The sequence below is a fragment of the Scyliorhinus canicula genome, chromosome 3 (genome assembly GCF_902713615.1).
Source record: "Scyliorhinus canicula chromosome 3, sScyCan1.1, whole genome shotgun sequence".
In the NCBI taxonomy this organism is placed as follows: Eukaryota; Metazoa; Chordata; class Chondrichthyes; order Carcharhiniformes; family Scyliorhinidae; genus Scyliorhinus; species Scyliorhinus canicula.
Genome location: NC_052148.1, coordinates 145,797,336 through 145,817,662, shown reverse-complemented (window position 1 = coordinate 145,817,662; position 20,327 = coordinate 145,797,336).

Genomic DNA, 20,327 nt, shown 5'->3' with positions numbered 1-20,327 from the left:
TATCTTCACACATACTTTTTTTCCCCTGTGGGCAAGAGTTGGAAGGATTAGCAGACTGATTATTAACCTATTGAACTACATTATGAACATTCCTTCTGTGTTCATGTTGTGGGACTTAAACCTAGAGTTTCTCGTTAAGGGCACTGTCAACCAGGGGACATGGGCAATTATGCTGGAATCTTGGTCAGGGCATCAGTGAGTGGATTGTGAAGGTCTTTCACGAGTATACATGTATTCCCACGATACAGGTTCTATGGCCGTACACATGTCACTTTAAAAGCACTGACTGTGAACTCTGAGATATACGGCAAGGATACCACTCCCTCAAATTCCAGCCACAGTAGGAACGTACTCATGCAGGTAAATGCCTGATATCCTGGCAGCAGCTATGTTGTGTTAATTCTGTGGCAGTTTTCAGAGCCAGCTGCATTTGAGCCACAAGGTAGAAGCAGACAGCGGTTGCTAAACAACAGAATAGACTGGAGAGATAGATAACTGATAAAAAGTCTATACATGGGACAATGAACAGCAATTGAGTGTAGTCAGCAGAGAGTCATAACTATGCGTAATTGGAAGAGGATTCAGACAAGGATGTTGATTGTTACCAGTCCTCTTCAATGTCAATGCAGTATCAATTATCAAAGGGGTGTTTGAAGGGACAGAGTATAGGTCTTACAACCCACAAGTATCTTATGGGAAACAATTAACTTCTCCGTGAACCTTGCAGAATACGAGCTCCCCAGTTACAGGGGTGGGGGACTTCTAAACAATCCACAGTTGTAGGGTATAGAAAGCCAGCCAGTTCAGCACCATTAAGGCAGACCCAGTTGGGATCTACCGTATGATGTATATACCAGTGATTGTAAATAAACTAAGTTTTTTTGAACTACTCGGTGTGGACTCCTTCGTGGCCTTATAAAAATAGGGTTAAGGTTAGGGGGCAAATAATAACATCAGTTAGATTTTCAGATGCTAAAGCACCTGTAGAAAGCACAAATGGATTATAAGAACTAATACGTTGACCAGTAATAGCTGGCATGAACTTTGGAATGAAAATGAACATTTGCAAAACAAAAGTGACATCTATCTCAAAATCACCAAGAAATATTCATTATTACTGCCATACGTTTAAATCTATAAGCAGGATGTTTCAATCCTCTGCTCATACGGTTGCACAGTAAGAAGTCTTACAACACCAGGTTAAAGTTCAACAGGTTTGTTTCAAATCACTAGCTTTCGAGGACAGCTCCTTCCATAGGTGAATGAAGAGATGGGTTCCAGAAACAGATATATTGACCAAGTCAAAGATGCAAGATGATACTTTGAATGTGAGAGTTTTTGCTGGTAATTAAGTCTTTACAGGTCCAGATGGAGCAACTGGAGAGAGGGATAATCACAGGTTAAAGAGGTGTGAATTATCTCAAGCCAGGACAGTTGGTAAGATTTTGCAAGCCCAGGCCAGATAGTGGGAGGTGAATGTAATGCGACATCAATCCAAGGTCCCCAGATGAGATCTTACTCATGTGTGCTGAACTTGGCTATAAGTTTCTGCTCGGTGATTCTGCATTGTCGCATGTCCTGATGGCCGCCTTGGAGAACGCTTATCTGAAGCGTTACCTTGGTTATCCCCACAACCCCACTACTTGCCTTCAAACAACCGCGCAACCTCAAACAAGTTGCAACAAACTACCCAGTGTTCAGAACAGCGACCACGACACCACACAACCCTGCCATGGCAATCTCTGTAAGGCGTGCCAGATCATCGACATGGGTACCACAATTACACGTGAGAACACCACCCACCAGGTACGTGGTACATACTCACGCGACACGGCCAATGTTGTCTACCTTATACCCTGCAGGAAAGGATGTCCCGAAGTGTAGTACATTGGTGAGGCCATGCAGACACTGCGACAACGGGTGAACGGACATTGTGCGACAATCATCAAGCAGAAATGTTCCCTTCCAGTCGGGGAACACTTCAGCAGTCAAGGGCATTCAGCCTCTGATCTTCAGGTAAGCATTTTCCACCCAATGGTGGGAGGCGTTCAGGGATGGGGAAAAACCTGCAGGCCACCCTTCTCAGTCTCGGGCAGGGAGGAGGGATGCTCCAAATATAGAAACATAGAAAATAGGAACAGGAGCAGGCCATTATGCCCTTTGAGCCTACTCTGCCATTCACAATGATCATGACTGGTCATCCAATTCAGTAGCCTATTCCCACTTTCCCCATATCCTTTGATCCCTTTAGTCCCAAGAGCTATATCTAACTCCTTGTGTTTTGTCATCAACTATTTTCTGTGGTAGAGAATGCCACGTGTTCACCAGTCTCTTGGTGAATAAGTTTCTCCTCATCTCAGCCCTAAATGGTTTAACCAGTATTCATAGACTGTGACCCCTTGTTCTGCGAAAATCATTGGGACCATCCTTCTTGCATTTACCCTGTCCAGTCATGGGCCTCTTTCACATCAGGGGAACACCCTAAGGTCTACACCCATGGATGCTCCCTCCTCTGCATCTTGATGGTCTGGCTAACATGATGCATTGCCCCTCTCCCCAAGCCCCTGGAGGCCTCACATCTCCTCTCCACCATGAGATACCTCCATATTCCCCTGGTTCTGGAATTCAGAACTTTGAATCTGGAGGCTGCTTCTAGTCCCAGTCCCGACCAGTGCTTCTGCTTGAATGTTAACCTTTTTTGACTCATGTGTTTAATTCTTTAATCTGCTTGATCCTGCGCCAATTGGTAAGTGGCTCAAGTCATAAACGAACATACGAAATAGAGCAGAAATACGTCATTCGGCCACGCCCCCCCCCCCCCCCCACACCCCCCAAAGCCAGCTCTGCCAATCAATAAGATCACGGCAAATATGTTTGTGCTTCAAATTCCACATTAAGCTTACCTACCATTGTTGCCTAACATGAGTCTGTGCGTATCCGCCTTAATAATATTCAACAACCTCGTCTTTGACATCTTCTGAAGCAAAGCGTTCCAAAGTCTGAGGAAAGATTTCTCCTCATCTCTGTCCTAAAAAGGCGAACACTAATTTTCAAACAGTGCACCATGATTCTGGACTCCATAAGAAGAAACATGCTTTCCACGTCCACCTGGTCAACACCATTCATACATAAAAACACCACATAGAAAATAGAAGGAGGAGGAGACAATTTGGCCCTCCAAACGTGCACCGCCATTCATTCTGATCATGACTGATCATCAAGTTCAATACCCTGAACCCCATAGCTCTTGATCCCTTTAGTCCCAAGAGCTATATCAAATTCCTCCTTGAAATTATACGTTTTCACCTCAACTACTTGTGACATTATGTGAAATGTTCAGAATACAAAGGGTTAATGTCATATCATAATTAGCCATGGGATGGAGCTAGATGCAGAACTATATAAAGCACTGACTCACAGACTTCTGGAAGAAGGCTGGAGAGGAGAGCATAGGAGCAGTGAGAGAGATCAGGGTACAGTTATGGATGGAGTGTGGAGATTAGTGTTAGTTGAGCGTAGATTGTAGATTACCAGGTTATTGTTTATATCGGAGTAAGTGGTCGAACTTTAATAAGTAGTGTAAATAAATGTTAGCCTTGTTAATTAACTTAGCTTCTGCGGTCTTTGTGAAGACGATGACATCCATCCTGAGAACGAGAATCACAAAGAACACCACACTACTTTCTGTGGCAGTGAAGCCCACAGATGCACCATTCTTTGGATGATGAAATTTCTCCAGACCTCAGTCCTACAAGGTTTACTCCCTTATCCCCAAAATATGATCCTTAGTTCTGGACTCCCCCACTATTGTGAACATTCTTTCTGAATCTACCCTGTCTCATCCGGCTAGAATTTATACGTTTTTGGAAGATAGAGATAGAGAAATACAGCACAGAACAGGCCCTTCGGCCCATGATGTTGCGCCGAACTTTTGTCCTAGGTTAGTCATAGAATTTTGGACAATTTTTCATGGCCAATCCACCCAACCTGCACATCTTTGGACTGTGGGAGGAAACCGGAGTACCCGGAGGAAACCCACGCAGTCACGGGGAGGATGTGCAGACTCCACACAGACAGTGACCCAAGTCAAAATCAAACTTGGGACCCTGGAGCTGTGAAGCAATTGTGCTATCCACAATGCTACCGTGCTGCCCTTAAGAAGTTAACCTATACTCCATTATTCTACCCTAATCCATGAACCTATCCAATAGTCGCTTGAAGATCCCTAACGTTTCCGACTCAACTACTTCCACAGGCAGTGCATTCCATGTCCCCACTACTCTCTGGGTAATGAACCTACCTCTGACATCCCCTCTATATCTTCCACCATTTATCTTAAATTTATGTCCCCTTGTAATGGTGTGTTCCACCCGGGGAAAAAGTCTCTGACTGTCTACTCTATCTGTTCCCCTAATCATCTCATAAACCTCTATCAAGTCGCCCCTCATCCTTCTCCGTTCTAATGAGAAAAGGCCTAGCACCCTCAACCTTTCCTCGTCTGACCTACTCTCCATTCCAGGCAACATCCTGGTAAATCTCCTTTGCACCTTTTCCAAGGCTTCCACATCCTTCCTAAAATGAGTCGACCAGAACTGGACACAGTACTCCAAATGTGGCCTGACCAAGGTTTTGTACAGCTGCATCATCACCTCACGGCTCTTAAATTCAATCCCTCTGCTAATGAACGCTAGCACGCCATAGGCCTTCTTCACAGCTCTATCCACTTGAGTGGCAACTTTCAAAGATCTATGAACATAGACCCCAAGATTCATCTGCTCCTCCACATTGCCAAGAACCCTACCGTTAACCCTGTATTCCGCATTCCTATTTGTCCTTCCAAAATGGACAACCTCACACTTGTCAGGGTTAAACTCCATCTGCCACTTCTCAGCCCAGCTCTGCATTCTATCTATGTCTCTTTGAAGCCGACAACAGCCCCTCTCAATCTTCTAAACTCCAATTAATATAGTCCTAACTGATTTAGTCTCTCCTCACATAACAGTCCCGCCATCCCAGGAATCAGACTGGTAAACCTTTGCTGTACTACCTTCATAGCAAGAACACCCTTCCTCAGATAACGACACCAAAACTGCACACAATACTCCAGGTGAAGCCTCACTATTGCCCTATACAATTGCAGTAAAACATCCCTATGCTTATATTCAAATCCTTTCTCTATGAAGGCCAAAATACCATTTGCCTTCTTTGCTGCCTGCTGTACCTAATCACTTACTTTCAGCGGCTGATGCACAAGGACACCAAGGTCTCACTGAGTGTTCACCTCTCTTAATTTACATCCATTCAAATAATAATCTGCCTTCTTACTTTTGCTACCGATGTGGATAACCTCACATTTATCTACATTATACTGCATCTGCCATGCATATGCCCACTCACTAAACCTGTCCAAATCCCGCTGAAGCATCTCTGCATCCTACTCACAATTCACCCTCCCACCCAACGTTGCATCATCTGCAAATTTGGAGATACTGATTTTAGTTCCCTCATCCAAATCATTTATATTGTGAACATTCGGGGTCCAAGCACAGATCTCTGCGGCACCCCACTAGTCACTGCCTGCCAATCAGAAAAAGACCCATTTATGCAACTTTTTGCTTCCTGTCTGCTAGCCAGATTTCTATCCATCTCAAGCCACTACCCGCAATACCATACGCGTTAACTTTACATAGTAATCTGCCATGTGAGACCTTGTGAAAAGCCTTCTTAAAGTCTAAATAAACCACATCCACCAGGTCTCCCCGGTCAACTCTACTACAATTCAGGACCTTACATATCTCAATCCCGCCGACCTTCACTCTTCTAATCTCTATTGGAAACAATCCAGTTCGTCCAACCTTTCCTCATTAGACAACCTACTCATTCCAGGTACCAAACAAGTCAATTTCCTCTCAATTACTTCAAACACATTTATATCCTTCCTTAAATTAGGAGACCAAAACAGTACTCGCGATGTAGCCTCGCCAATGACCTGTATAACTGAAACATAACATCTTACTTTTATGTTCAATTGCTCTCATAATAAAGTATAACATCCCATTAACCTTCTTGAATACTTGCTGTACCTGCACACTTGTTTGTGACTCATGCACAAGAACACCTAGATACCTCCGTATTGTATATTTGGGGTTGTCATTGTATTGTTGTGTGATCACTTTCAGAGTCTAGTGTTATGGAAGTGTCGCTTTAAGAAATGTTTTTATCTTGTCACATGGCTTCAATGATGTCATTATATGGGTAGAGCTGGACTGTGGCTCTGTGAGATTTTACTTTTGTTTTGGGTTGGGAGATGGCTATGGCTCTGAGTTTTACTTTCGCTTTGAGTTTGAACTGGTTTTGTACTGCACAGGTTCTAAAGAAGGGTTTCTCTACCTTCATTTTAAAAGCTGTTTAAAGACAGCTTGATAACCAAAAAGAGATAATTGCTTTCTGGAAGGAATTCAAACCTGCTGATTTGGAAAGGAAACAAGAGTATCAATCACAAGTTATATAACCAGTAAGAGTGGCATGTGCTGAGCCACACCTTTGAAAAGGGGGTTGTTTTTTTACTTGGATCTTGTTATTAAATTGGACAGTAAAGGGAGGATTCATTATGGGTTATACATAGATTACTGCAGCTGTCTGGGTTTTTATATTTGTAGTTGATAAAAATGCTTACTGTGTGTTTATAAAACTGTTAACTAAATTTGTAGAATAAAGTTTGTTTTTTTTATTAAAAGCTCCTAAGACCTCTATTGAATACCACCTGAAAGGCAGGCCCTTGTGCTCATCGTAACCAAAATCAATAAATAGTTGGAGGTGGAATGAAATGAAAATCACTTATTGTCACAAGTAGGCTTCAAATGAAGTTACTATGAAAAGCCCCTAGTCGCCACAGCCTGTTCGTGGAGGCTGGTACGGGAATTGAACCATGCTGCTGGCCTGCCTTGGTCTGCTTTCAAAGCCAGCGATTTAGCCCTGTGCCTAGGTGAAATCCATTATATTCTTTAGAGTTTTCTAAACTCTGGCCCATAAAACTAGTCACGTGTATAGTTTGTGAGTTCATCAGCCAATTTGTGGGTTTGCCTCAGTGAAGATCAAGCCTTTGTTGAGTCAACGGAGATTCAATAAACTTGCATTTTTATTTGCATTCAACCCCACCTGTACAAAAATCATGTTCTTTTGCCTGAGAGCGCAGAAAACACCAGGATAAAAAGAATACTGTGCCCTTGGCATTCTGCAGCCATTTTCCATTCTCCATCAATGTTCTGTGTTTTATTTTGCACCCTCGCTCCACACTCTCTTTTAGCAAATGATAATCCGCAGTTCTTCGTCCATGGACCGTGACCCTGGACCCTTTTCCTCCCATCCAAAGTGCATTTCCAACCACAGGGCAATGTTCTTAACCATGGCACCGACAGGCATGTTCCTTTTTGCTCCAACTACTTTAAAAAAAAATAATTTAAGAGTCCCCGATTCATTTTTTCCAATTACGGGGCAATTTAGCATGGACAATTCACCTAGCCTGCACATCTTTGGGTTGTGCGGACAAAACCCACGCAAACACGGGGAGAATGTGCAGACTCCAGAGCCGGGATCGAATTTGGGGCCTGTGGTAAATGAGATTCACACGGTGTTATAAGTTACCAATGTCACTCTGTTCCCATTGTATTCCATTCCAAACGGCACAGAATTTAAACCTCACTTATAACAAGGAGAAATGCGTTTTCCGCACAAACAGACTGGCCATCCTCGGCTACGTCGTGGAGAACGGAGTCCTGGGCCCAGACCCGGACTGTATGCGCTCCCTCTTAGAACTCCCCCTCCCTCATTGCCCCAAGGCTCTCAAACGGTGCTTGAGGTTCTTTTCATACTACGCCCAGTGGGTCCCTCAATATGCGGACAAAGCCCCCATTAAGGAGGACATCGCCAAAGCAGCCATGCGGGCGGTGGATGAATCCACTCCCTTTCAGGTTGAGAGCGACGCCTCAGAGGTAGCTCTAGCAGCCACTTTAAACCAAGCAGGGAGGCCCGTTGCATTTTTCTCCCGTACCCTATCCGCTTCAGAACTCCGACACTCCTCAGTCGAGAAGGAAGCACAAGCCATCGTGGAGGCTGATCGTCACTGGAGGCACTATCTCGCAGTTAGGAGGTTCACCTTCATCACCGACCAACGATCGGTTGCCTTTATGTTTGACAACTCGCAAAGGGGCAAAATAAAAAAACGATAAAATCCTTCGGTGGAGGATCGAACTCTCCACCTATAGTTACGATATTAAATATCGACCGGGGAAGCTCAACGAGCCTTCGGATGCCAGCGCGCAGATCAGCCGTCTGAAAGCCATCCACGATGACCTCTGCCATCCAGGGGTCACCCGGCTCGCCCACTACATCAGAGCCCGAAACCTGCCTTTCTCCAACGAGGAGGTAAAAGTGGTCACCAGGGACTGCCCGATCTGTGCAGAGTGCAAACCGCACTTCTATAGACCAGACAGGGCCCACCTGGTCAAGGCTTCTAGGCCCTTTGAACGCCTTGCGATCGATTTCAAAGGGCCACTCCCCTCCACTAACAAGAAAATTTATTTCCTCAACATGATAGACGAGTTCTCTCGATTCCCTTTTGCTATTCCGTGCCCCGACATGACCTCCCACACAGTCATTAGGGCCCTGCATAGCATCTTCACCCTGTTCGGTTTCCCCAGCTACGTGCACAGCGACCGGGGTTCATCCTTTATGAGCGACGAGCTGCGTCAGTACCTGCTCGACAAGGGCATCGCCTCGAGCAGGACTACCAGCTACAATCCCAGGGGGAACGGGCAGGTGGAGAGGGAGAACGCGACGGTCTGGAAGACCGTCCTACTGACCTTACGGTCTAGAAAACTCCAAGTCTCCCAATGGCAAGTAGTCCTCCCAGACGTGCTCCACGCAATTAGATCCCTCTGTACAGCGACAAATCAAAACCCTCACGAGCGGCTCTTCATTTTTTCTAGGGGCACTACCACGGGGGTCTCACTTCCGGCGTGGCTGAGGACACCAGGCCCGGTTCTCCTGAGAAAGCACGTCAGGGTGCACAAAACTGACCCCCTTGTTGAAAAGGTGCGCCTCCTCCATTCCAACCCACAGTACGCATTCGTGGAGTTCCCGGACGGTCACCAGGACACAGTATCCCTTTGCGACCTGGCACCCGCTGGATCCAGCCCCCCCCCCCACCCCCACTGAGGAACCCCTTACCCTGTTCCCTATGCTGCTGCCCCCTCGTGCCTCCGATCCCGCAAGCTCGCCCCACCTGTTCCATGCGCCAGCACTAGCCCGCCCCCAGCGCCCCCAGTTGCTGCTCAAGGCAGAAGTGTTTGAAGTTTGGACGTGACCCGCCCCAGAGTCTGCCATCGTACCCCAGCTCTCAACACCCACCCAGCCACTGCAAGAGGCTGCAACCCCGGTGCTCCGCAGATCGCAACAAACAGTTCGTCCACTGGACAGACTAACTCTGTGAGCCACTACCCCTGCCGGACTTGATTTTTTTCACAGGGGGTGAATGTGGTGAATGAGATTCACACGGTGTTATAAGTTACCAATTTCACTGTGTTCCCATTGTATATATGTACCGATATTGTAAGTGCAGTTGCACTACCTGACCACCAGGGGAGTAGCTCTGGGAGTACGCGAGAGTTTGTACTGGGCTCCCCCCTTGGCTCCGCCCAGAACTCCTCCCCCTGGAGCTGTTGTATAAAGATCCGTGCCACAGGGCCAGCCAGCCAGTTCATCGAAAGTTCAACGGCTAACAGGCTGGCTCTGTTGTAAGTATATTAAAACCGCTATTCTAATCCTACAAGCACGTGTCCGTAGAATTGATGGTTCCATCAGGGCCTTGGCGCCATGAGGCGGCAGTGCTAACCACTGCGCCAGCATGCTGCCCTTTGATTCTCCTACTTAAATGGCTTTCTGCAGAATTCCAAGCCCTTATCCACAATCTACACGGCACAATCAGGAGTGTGATGGAATGTGCTCCACTTGCCTGAATTAGTGCAGCTCCAACAACACTCAAGGAGCTCAATACCATCGAGGACAAAGAAGCCCGCTTGATTGGCACCCCTTCCACAAAAATCTACTCCCTCCACCACCAGCAAACAGTGCCAGCAGTACATCCAGAAGATATACTGCGGAGACACACAAAGACCCCTTACACAGCACTTTCCAAACCCATAACTAATACCATGTAGAAGCACAAAGGCAGCAAACACATGGGACCACCACGAGGTGCAAGTCACTGTAAGTCACTCACCATCCTGATTTGGAAACATATCGCCATTCTTTCACTGCTGCTGCGTCAGAATTCTCGAACCTCCTCCATAACAGCACTGTGGATGTACTTATACCACATGAACTGCAGCAATTCAAGAAGGCACATCAACACCACCTTCTCAAGGACAATTAGGGATGGGCAATGGACGCTGGCTTTATTATCCTGTGAAAGGATAATAAAAGCTGCAGCATTTATGTGGTTGGTCTTGTTGGATATTCCCTTAAGAAGCTCAAAGAGTGATAACATGGGGCTGTGATGTTGCATCTCCAGCAGTCACAAACATACTGAAGAAAGAGGAATGCTGTAGAAGTTTTTCACCTTGCATTCATCAGGACAGGCAATGCCAAATTGCAAAGGGAACAATAATTTATACCGTATGATAAAAGGGTGCTGATTGGTTGGCAAGTTGACTCTGATTGGTCAAAGTGTTGCCATGGAGAATGCACAAGAGAACTACGTTCTCCCCTGCATAACTTTTCTTACTAATTTTGTGAAAAGTAGGTGCCTGATGTCAATCTTCACACCATCAGCCCCAAAGACCTGTCATGGCTCACAGCAGAGTGTAACAAACTGGTTGGACTTACTGGCCTCTGGCCAGTTTCTAGGGGGTGGAATTAACCTTCAATGAGTCAGCAGCCTGGGCTTTTTGTTAAATTGCCTTCAGTGGAAAAGAATGTCAGCCGTGGTGTGAAATAGGGTTGAAAATTTGCTCTCGCCTGTTGTGTGATTTTTGCATAAGACCAATGTAACCTGCTATGTTTCCAGTCAAATGGTTATGTCAATGAGCTGTCTGACTAACTTATTTGAGAATATTTCTGGCATAGTTTGATATTGCAATTTCCAATAAAAAAATAATTTATTAATTCTGCAGCAATCTTGCTAACCTGCCAGCGATGTCATTTGGTAGTTGCGTAGGCTCAACAGATTGTAACTGTGCATTTCTACCCACCTGCAATCTGATTCCTTTTCCAGGACGATGCATCAAAGAGTAGCAGATGGTGTGAGTTATTGTGCCAACCGCTCAGTGAGAGGCACCTGGGGAAGAGAGAAACTGCTAGTTTGCTTTCCCTAATTATTTAACCATGTACAGATTTCATTAATATTTTAAATGGCATTCGTTTTAGAAACATTGCACTCTTGTACCAGGAATTGATTCTATGCCTGGTACAAAAGTTGCGTCAGTGCATTAGCTTTTCCAATGCTCAGGGATTTCTTTTCAACTGTTTCCGCCCGATACTTTGCCATGATGAAAAATTAATCCATATCCTGTCACTCCCACAACTTTCCTATTTATGGAAAATAACAGCCCTTTAAGAGCTGCTGACTCACCATTTTTTTAATTCCTCAACTGAGGGTACTTCATAGAATCATAGGATTTACAGTACAGAAGGAGGCCATTTGGCTCATTGAGTCTGCACAATCTACTTAAGCCCACACCTCCACCCTATCCCCATAATCCAGTAACCCCACCTAATCGTTTTAGACACTGAGGGCAATTTAGCATGGTCAATCCACCTAACATGCACATCTTTGGACTGTGGAAACCGGAGCACCCAGAGGAAACCCACGCAGACATGGGGGGGAAGTGTAAACTCCACACAGACAGTGACCCAAGCCAGAAATCGAACCTGGGACCCTGGAGCTGTGAAGCAACAGTGCTAACGACTGTGCTACCATGCCATCCCAGGCCAAACATGCTTTTCTGCGCCTTATTCAAGATAAGGGACAGGGATTATATTGTAAATTTCAAGTAGTCAAACCATGAATGAGCATATCAGTACCATCTTCCGGGCCTTCTCTGATATTGCTAATAATAGCTGTAAATTTCTGCGTTTCCGTAATAATTTCAAAAGAGCTTGTTTTTTATTTGTTTCATTTATCTTGAGTGGTGTAATGATATAAAATGCAAAAAGCTTCAAAGTACAAACTAACACAGAATGCGACAGGGGAGATTAGTACAGAGTTTAACCCTCCATGTTTCTGCAGTGATTTGTCAGAAAGATTTGCAATCATCAACCTACAATGACCTGTTGTTGCCACATGCAGTTACCTTACTTGCAGCAATGATCAACATGGACACCAAGCAACTCAATTCCTCGCTAATATGAAATAACAAAAATGCCAAACCATCATACACTGTGCTCGTCATATCACCCATACCACAACTGTACATGCAACCCTTAAGCTAACAGCAGTTAGAGTATGTACTAAATCCCTATCAGGACTAATCTTTGCAAAGCAACTACCAAAAGCATTTTGTGTGTGAGACATTGTCAATTGCTTTAAAGTATCTTATTTGAGTAATATCTGAATGTGGCAGCAAAGGTTAGAGCATTAAAAATGAATAGCACTGCAAGATCATGCTTGGGTTTAATGGAATAACGTAGAAGCTCAGGTAATTCCCTGCATCGGGCAACAAGCAAATCTTGATATCTCTTTCAATTGAATCATATGGTGCAATATTTCTGTACGGAATAAACCACTTACATGTGACAAGACAACATAATGCATCTCAGCATTGCGATGAAATGGATGAAGTGTTTGCAACTCACTTTTCTATTTCAGTGTCATTTTAAGGTCAATCTTACAATCATGTCCCAATCCTGTGTTGTTGCATGCTTATAAAAGCCATGTCCTTAATCTTCATTTCAATTGTCTTTGTTGGAGTCTATGACTATTGCATTGAAAAATATCAGTGGCAATCTTTCAGTTACCTGACAAAGGCAGAAATGAGACTGTGAAGTCAATACATAATGGACAAGAAAAAAAGCGTATACAGAAACTCCAAGAAAGATGAGTGCAATTGTCTGAGCATGTTACAAGAATGGATACAACCAGAATGTCTTTCACGAAAATTGTACACAGAGGTACATGGGACAAGAAGGTGAGGAAGACCCAGGAAGTACCGGATAATGTCAAGAGTGACTTGCCACAGAAAAAGATTCTGGGAACTGATGTGGCTTGGCTAAGTTCCAAACCAACAAAACAGGAGTTAATTAATTTGGCCAGACCACTGCCGTTTGAACAGGAATTTAATAATTGTATTTGTGCACTTAGTTGAAATATAAAATACCGCTGTTTCAAATTTCCTCCCGGGGCAAACTTTGCTTCCATACTATTTATTCCAGGGTAAGTTTTACTTTCAGTTATTACTTCAAAATGAGCAGTCACAAAAAGAATGTACGAGTGAGATCTTCTGGCTGTTCATGCTGGCGTAAACTTCCAGTTCTGACGACGCACCCTTGTCGCGGGTTTCCCAGCATGTTGGCGTGGATTCAATGGAAAATCCCATTGACAGTGCCGGGACCACAAGATCCTGCTGCCAGCCAATGGCAGACCGGCTTCCACCACCGAGAAACACACTGCGAGGAGACCAGAGAATCTCACCCATAATATCCTTTTGTGTATTCCTATCTCTCTGCTCTTGAAACATATTTCTGGTGAATCACTGGTATTATTGGAGATAATAATTTTCAGGCGTTGTTATGAATGAGTTAGTAAATGTAGAAGAACTCCTCAATATTCCCAACATGCATGTCAATATTAAGAATCGAACTAGAGGGCCAATAATCCACTTTGGAGTGTACAATGGCACCGAAGGGAAAGATTTTCCTTTTATAACATGTAAGGAAAATCTGACAAGCTGTATTATGCATGTGTAATCCACCAAACCTGATTTTTTTTCTATGTACTGCACCCAGCTAATCCTTTACATTCAAGTACAACTAAAATAATATCTACCTTATATTATCCCGTGCCCTTTTGCAAGTCACTATTACTATCATACTGGGGGTTGCTTTTAAAGTGCCCCATTTTTTTGTTTTAAATGGCAGAAGGGAAAAAGAATGAGAGAGATGAGCAGATGCTACATACACCTAATATGATGCCACCAACTATACTTGCTGATCACAGGAGTGGCACTGCCAGTTGTAAACAAGGCCAACAGTTCAGAGCAGGTTACCGCTATATCAGTCAGCATAGCGTCCACTTTTCTCTTTCCACCTACAGTTCAGGTCAGGAGTGATATTCAAGCATTGGTGAGAATACAGTGAAGAGCAACCACATTTCCAACTGGAGTTATGGAGAGAAGTTACAGGAGTTGGAAATATCTACAGTGGAGAAAAGAAGATTGGGGTCTTATTGAAGTATTCAAGAGCTTAAATATTAACAACAAATTATATCTCACTCTCTTCAACGTAGTTTTGGGATTCTACATCAAGAAAGCTTGGCTGAAAGATGGAACAGGGATGGTGAAAAGACAGTTTAAATTTCAACACATTTTGCAGAGGGTGGCAAATGCACAGACCGACTGTGAAGGAACGCAGCAGGAGGTGATTCTATGAGCCAATTCAAAACACCATTTCATTACTGGAGTCAACAATGATATTGTAATATGATATTTTTTAAAGGGGAGGATGAGAGAGATGGACAATGGTGAGTTTTTCTGGTCGAATACGTGGCTACGTATCCAACAAAGGAGTTGGGGAATATGACAAACATGTGCAATTTCACTGTTCTTTTTAAAAAGTAAAGGGATAGCAAGTTGCTTATCTCAAATCAACAGCAGTAGTATAAATGTAACATCAGTGAAATAAGCAGGGGAACTTTCAACTTAATTTCTTCTGGACATGAGCCCAGAGCTGCAGTTCATTTAGAAACTCAATCAGAGGCCCCCAAAAGATTGTCTGTTGCTAGAAATAGAAGTGTTTGCTCGATGTATCTGGATTGTGGCATTGTTGAAGCAGAATAAAAGGAAATTCTACCTTCGCTATACAATCTAGTCAACATTTGATATTGACATTGGGTATGAAATATGATAAAATTGTATGCTTCCTTTGCATCTTGATGGACATACCTTCTAGGAAAGAATTGTGAGAAATGAACAAGATCCTGATTCAATAAGGTTGAGAAGGATACAGGCTTGTTACAGGACTACTTGGGCATTAAATATAGGCTGCACAGATTCAACGATGAAGACAGGAGCAGGATGATTTGCTTGGTTTTAGCATGTTCTGTGCTCCATATATATTTATTCCAGCATTGCTTGAAGGAACTAACTTGGCACTGAATGTAAAAACCACACATGGCTGTACTTATATCAGCCGTCATTGAGACAAATTAATTAAAATGTGTATATTCTCTCCATGCAAGCAGCTTTAATGAACAATAAGTAGCTCTAATAAACAGTGGATTTTGCAAAAATGTGCGTATTTTCATGCTGTGCGGTGAAAATTGGAACTGTTTGTTCTATGTGAATGCATTTACTTATTATATTTGCACAACAAACAGTCACAGAATGTGTAGATAATAATCAATAGCAAACTGAGCAAAACATTTCACATGACATATAGCGCTTCATACAATTCTTTGATTTAGAATGATGAACTACACCAATTCACGAATGATAAAAACAGTTGTATTTCCACAAATTAACTAAAAATAGCATAATTTCAAAACAACTCGTAGGGGCTTAATCTAAAGAGGATATATTCTGCAACACTATTTTGCCACAATTTATTTGATCCATTTTCATTTCAATTGCTATCAGTATACATTTGCTCAGCTGGTGTTGTCCCCAGATTTTTGGCCCATTGTTAGGGCTCCTGCTGCACTGACAGAATTCATGGGTGAGATTCTCCACCGGCGTGTTTCTCCATTTTGCCGTCACCCTGGGGTTTCCCGATGGCATGGGGCTGCCCCACAATGGGAAACCCCATTGACCGGCCGGTGTAACGGAGAATCCCGCCGTTGTGTCGGGGCAGAGATGTGGCGGGGCGGAGAATCCAGCTGCAGGTTTCCTGGGTAGTCCACAAGTATGGGCATTGGGTCAGTGAGTCGGAAGTATGCAGAGAAGGAAAATGTGACCTGAGTCATTGTGTAGGATGATTTAACTCTCGTGGTGCCGTTTTCAACCTCAATACCCTCTCTTCACCCCACATGCATTCGGTAAAAATAAGGATCCCATGATGGCAACAGTCATGTATGCACAGTGACATGCTCAGATTGCACAACTTTAGCCTCAGCTTCCATTGTAGCACTCAGATGCTGTGTGATTTCTTCTTGTGCTGCAGCATTACCTGAGACATTGGGATGCATTCTCCGATTTGCAGAATAAGTGCTGACGCCGCCAGTGTGGGAAGGTTGGCGCTGTACGCTGGAAAGCACGGCGCAAAAGCTGCACCGATCCTTCGTCCGGTGATGGGCCGCAGAATTATGGGACCGTAGCCGCGCACGTGCACAGTTGTGGCCTGTGGCAGCCATGCTGTGCAACATGGTACTGGCCGTGAGCGGACTCGGCCTGCCACATACTGTCCCCCAGTAACCCCCCTCGTCACCCCCAGACCATGGGAGAATCCAGCCCCACTGGCATACATTTATATGATGTTTCTGGAGGCAACATGTCAATGAAGAATAGAGGATAGACTCTTGGGGAATAGCCTGAGGTGAAGGTGCTGGAGTAGGAACAGAAGCCACTGCAAATGATTCCCTGGCAACGATTAGGAATCAGGCAAGAGCAGTCACACCCAACTCGATGACAATGAAGAGGTGTTGAAGAATGATGATGTAGTCAACCGTGTCCAAGGCTGCAGCCATTGCTGGTAAACAAAGCACAAGGGGAGCACCACGGTGCATTATAATGAATCTTGTACCCTTGCTTTCACATAATTAACAATATATCTTGAACATTTTCAAGTTTTAGCATTATTTGGCAAATACGCTTGGAAAGTAGGCACAGACAAGCTTTATCCTGTTTGACGAAATGACCAAGGGCAAGTTTGAAAACAAGAAGAAGCATAATGCTCGTCAACATCTGTCACTTCAGATATGAGATCAAGAGTGTCTGGCTTGTCTTTCCTTACGTTTTGGCTTTATTACTGCTTCTTTTCAGTAAGTATCCATGAGACAATTGTAAGAACAAAAGCAAATATGAAACTCTGTTCTACCATGTCAAAGTAATCTACTATGATATTTCTATCACACAAATGATGATTTTGTGTGTACTATCTTGAGGTTACTCTGTACAGGCAACAGCAGCAATGTTTGGAGTGTGAGGGAAATCCACCCCTCCCAACAATTAATCCTACATTCTGCTTTCCTTCTCGCATAGTGGAGGCATCCTTAATCCCATCAATATCTGTGCACTCATTGAGCATTCACTTTCATAACTCATTTTCTGTGGGCACACAGATTCTATATGTTCAGGAAGCAATATTTATGAAGTAAGACATAATCTGCATGTGTTGGAAATGTGATGAAAGTGCATTCAATGGTGCTGTGTAGTTGGGGAATGCCATTAAACTCAATATATTGACTTTGTCTCGCTAGCTGTCTCTATATTCCAGTGTCAAACATCATTCGGCAAAATGATAAAAGTGTCTAGGTATTACTTCTGCCGGGGGAATTGTGCACTGATCCTTCAGATGTCTCCTGTCAGCAGCTTTGCCACAATCTTTTTGTCCAGTGGTCACTTCCCCTGGCAGCGAGATCCAGTTATTGAAACATCTGTTGGGTTCCAAGGCTGAAATAGCTTGCCATTCCTGCTACTTTCTTTCCTCTAGACCGCCTGTGTCCTTTAATCTCTTGCCTTGTGGTATCCTGTTTTTCCAGTTTATTTGCCTCCTGTCCTCTGGCAAATGGAGAATTAGTATTGCCATCATGCCGCTCGATTCCCTGAAAAATTCCATTTTGACAGTTCCATGGGTAGAAAGAACATTTTTTCTGCTGGGCAGATGTGCGTCAAACAGCATTTGATTACACCAGATCCTGATGTCATCGATAACCCGGCTGAAATTTCAGTCAGTGGGCACAGGCGCGGATTGGCAGCGCGTAGACTGACAATTATGCTGCTTGTTGAGGGGTTAAAATCCCCATTTGGCCAACATTTTACATGTCCTGTGTGATTTCAAGTTCAACACACTGGAAACACAGGCAGGCGGACTGGCCATTAAAAAAAAAAATTTTGGATTTAAAGGCAGGATAAAAGGGGAATGGGGCAAATGCTGAACGAGGAGTCGGCAGTTTCAGGAAGAGAGATGAGGTGGTGTTTTGGGGGTTTTGAGAGTGTTTTCTGTGTTATGCTGTCCTCTGGCATTGGAGGTGTGGCTCCCTCTGTCACCCTTTGTGCATGTATCAGCCACATCTGCATACCCACAGATGTGTACTGTTTATTCAGCAGGGAACACCTCCTCTGAGGAAGAGGTCAGGGAACAAAGAGAGAGGAGGCCTGGTGATTGCATGCATCCATCTTGGGCAGAGGTGCAGGCACAGGATCATGAAGGACAGCAGGGAGAACAAGGAGACCTCCCCCACAGAAGACACCACTACCCAACTGCCAGGATAGGGTATGGGGAGCGTTCAAACTGCTTGGACTTGACAGAGGTCCAGTGCCGCAGAAGATTTAAGATATGTGGCAAAGCTGTAGAGGAGACACAAGGAAAATTCTTTTCACGCAGAGGGTAATGAGAGTCTGGAATTCACTGCCCGAGGTACCTGGATCAGCATTTTAAGTGCTCTAAGCTACAGGGTTATGGACTGGGTGTGGGAAGTTGGGATTAGAAAGGACACCTGGGTGTCCTCGGGCTGGCATGAACTAGATGGACCGATGTCCTCCTTCTGTGCTGTAACTTTTCTATGATTCCAGGATTCATTAATTTCAGGAAGGACCAAGTCAGCCTATTTCCCTCGCATCCAGGGTGCCATTGATTCTACCCGTGTGGCCATCAAGGCATCAAGGCAGCAGCTGGCCAGCTGGGCGTTTTTGTGAACAGGAAGTGGCTTCCCTCATGAACATTCAGATAGTTTGTGACCACAGGACTCAGGTTCTGCAGGTCTGTGCAAGGTACCTGGGCAGCTCTCACAATACCTACATAATACAACAGTTGAAAGTGCCAAGGTTCTTCACTGCTCCAGCTCTCACCGACAAAGGTGATGGCAGATTGGACCCATTGGGGTACTCAAGATAAGGTTCCGATGCCTGGACCAATCCAGGGGCGTCCTGCAGTAACGGCCCAAGCGAGTGTCACTCATCAGTGTTGTATGCTGAGCTCTTCATAATCCTGCTCGCTCCAGGGCTGAACCCCTGGACCAGGAAGATGGTGTGGCTGATGCACCTGGACCAGAAGAGGACACTGATGTCAACTTGGATGCAGATCCTGGGCAGCCAGAAAGCGAGGGCATGCAGGCTAACATCAGGAGTTACCGGGGGCAGGGTCGCCTGATTCAACATTTAGACAGCTAGCCTGCCATTTCCAGCCCTCTCATAGAGTCCATGGGCATCATCCCAACCTAAAACACCTCACACTTAACCACTCCATGAGCCCAAAAGCTTGACTAGTAAAGGTTGATACCCGAGTGTCTATCCACAGACAATTATGAGTCTGAAACCATTCCAGCACAAGCAACACTGATGTTTTGTGAGCAATAAGAATGTAATGGTGACAAGAATCAAATAACACTGTATCCAGCTGGATAATCTGCAGAAAATGGTGAGAGGAAAGGAAGACAAACGTATCCAGTGGAAACCCTTGGTTGTACTCACTGTGATTGAAATTTACGTTTGCGGATGCAATGTCGAGGTGTGAGAGGAAAGTTGCTGATGTCGAATCCTTTGGGCACAAATTACCTTGGTGGTCATCTCCTGGCTGGCGGGGCCCGAGTACACACCACCTGGAAGTGTTCAATCAGTGACATGGCTGAGCACGCCTCAGTCGCTGCAGGCTCAGAAGATGGTGTAGTGACTGGCAAAGAAGTGGTGGAGCAGCTGCCCTCATCTGGGGTGCTGTGAGAGGAGGCACCAGAGACATCAACCAGTTTGTCTGCCACTGTGAGGTGAGTCCTCACCTTCCTGCTTGCTGATGAAGAATGGGCACCCATCAGAGAGATTGGATGCCGCATCCTTCTCTCACACAAGCAGTAACCTCCTGGGGTCAGTGCCTATGTGAGGGCTTGCAGGTCCAAACCCAACCCCAGGAATGTCTCATCTGTTCCTGAAGCTGCCTCTCCATGAGAATCGTCACTCTCAATGGAT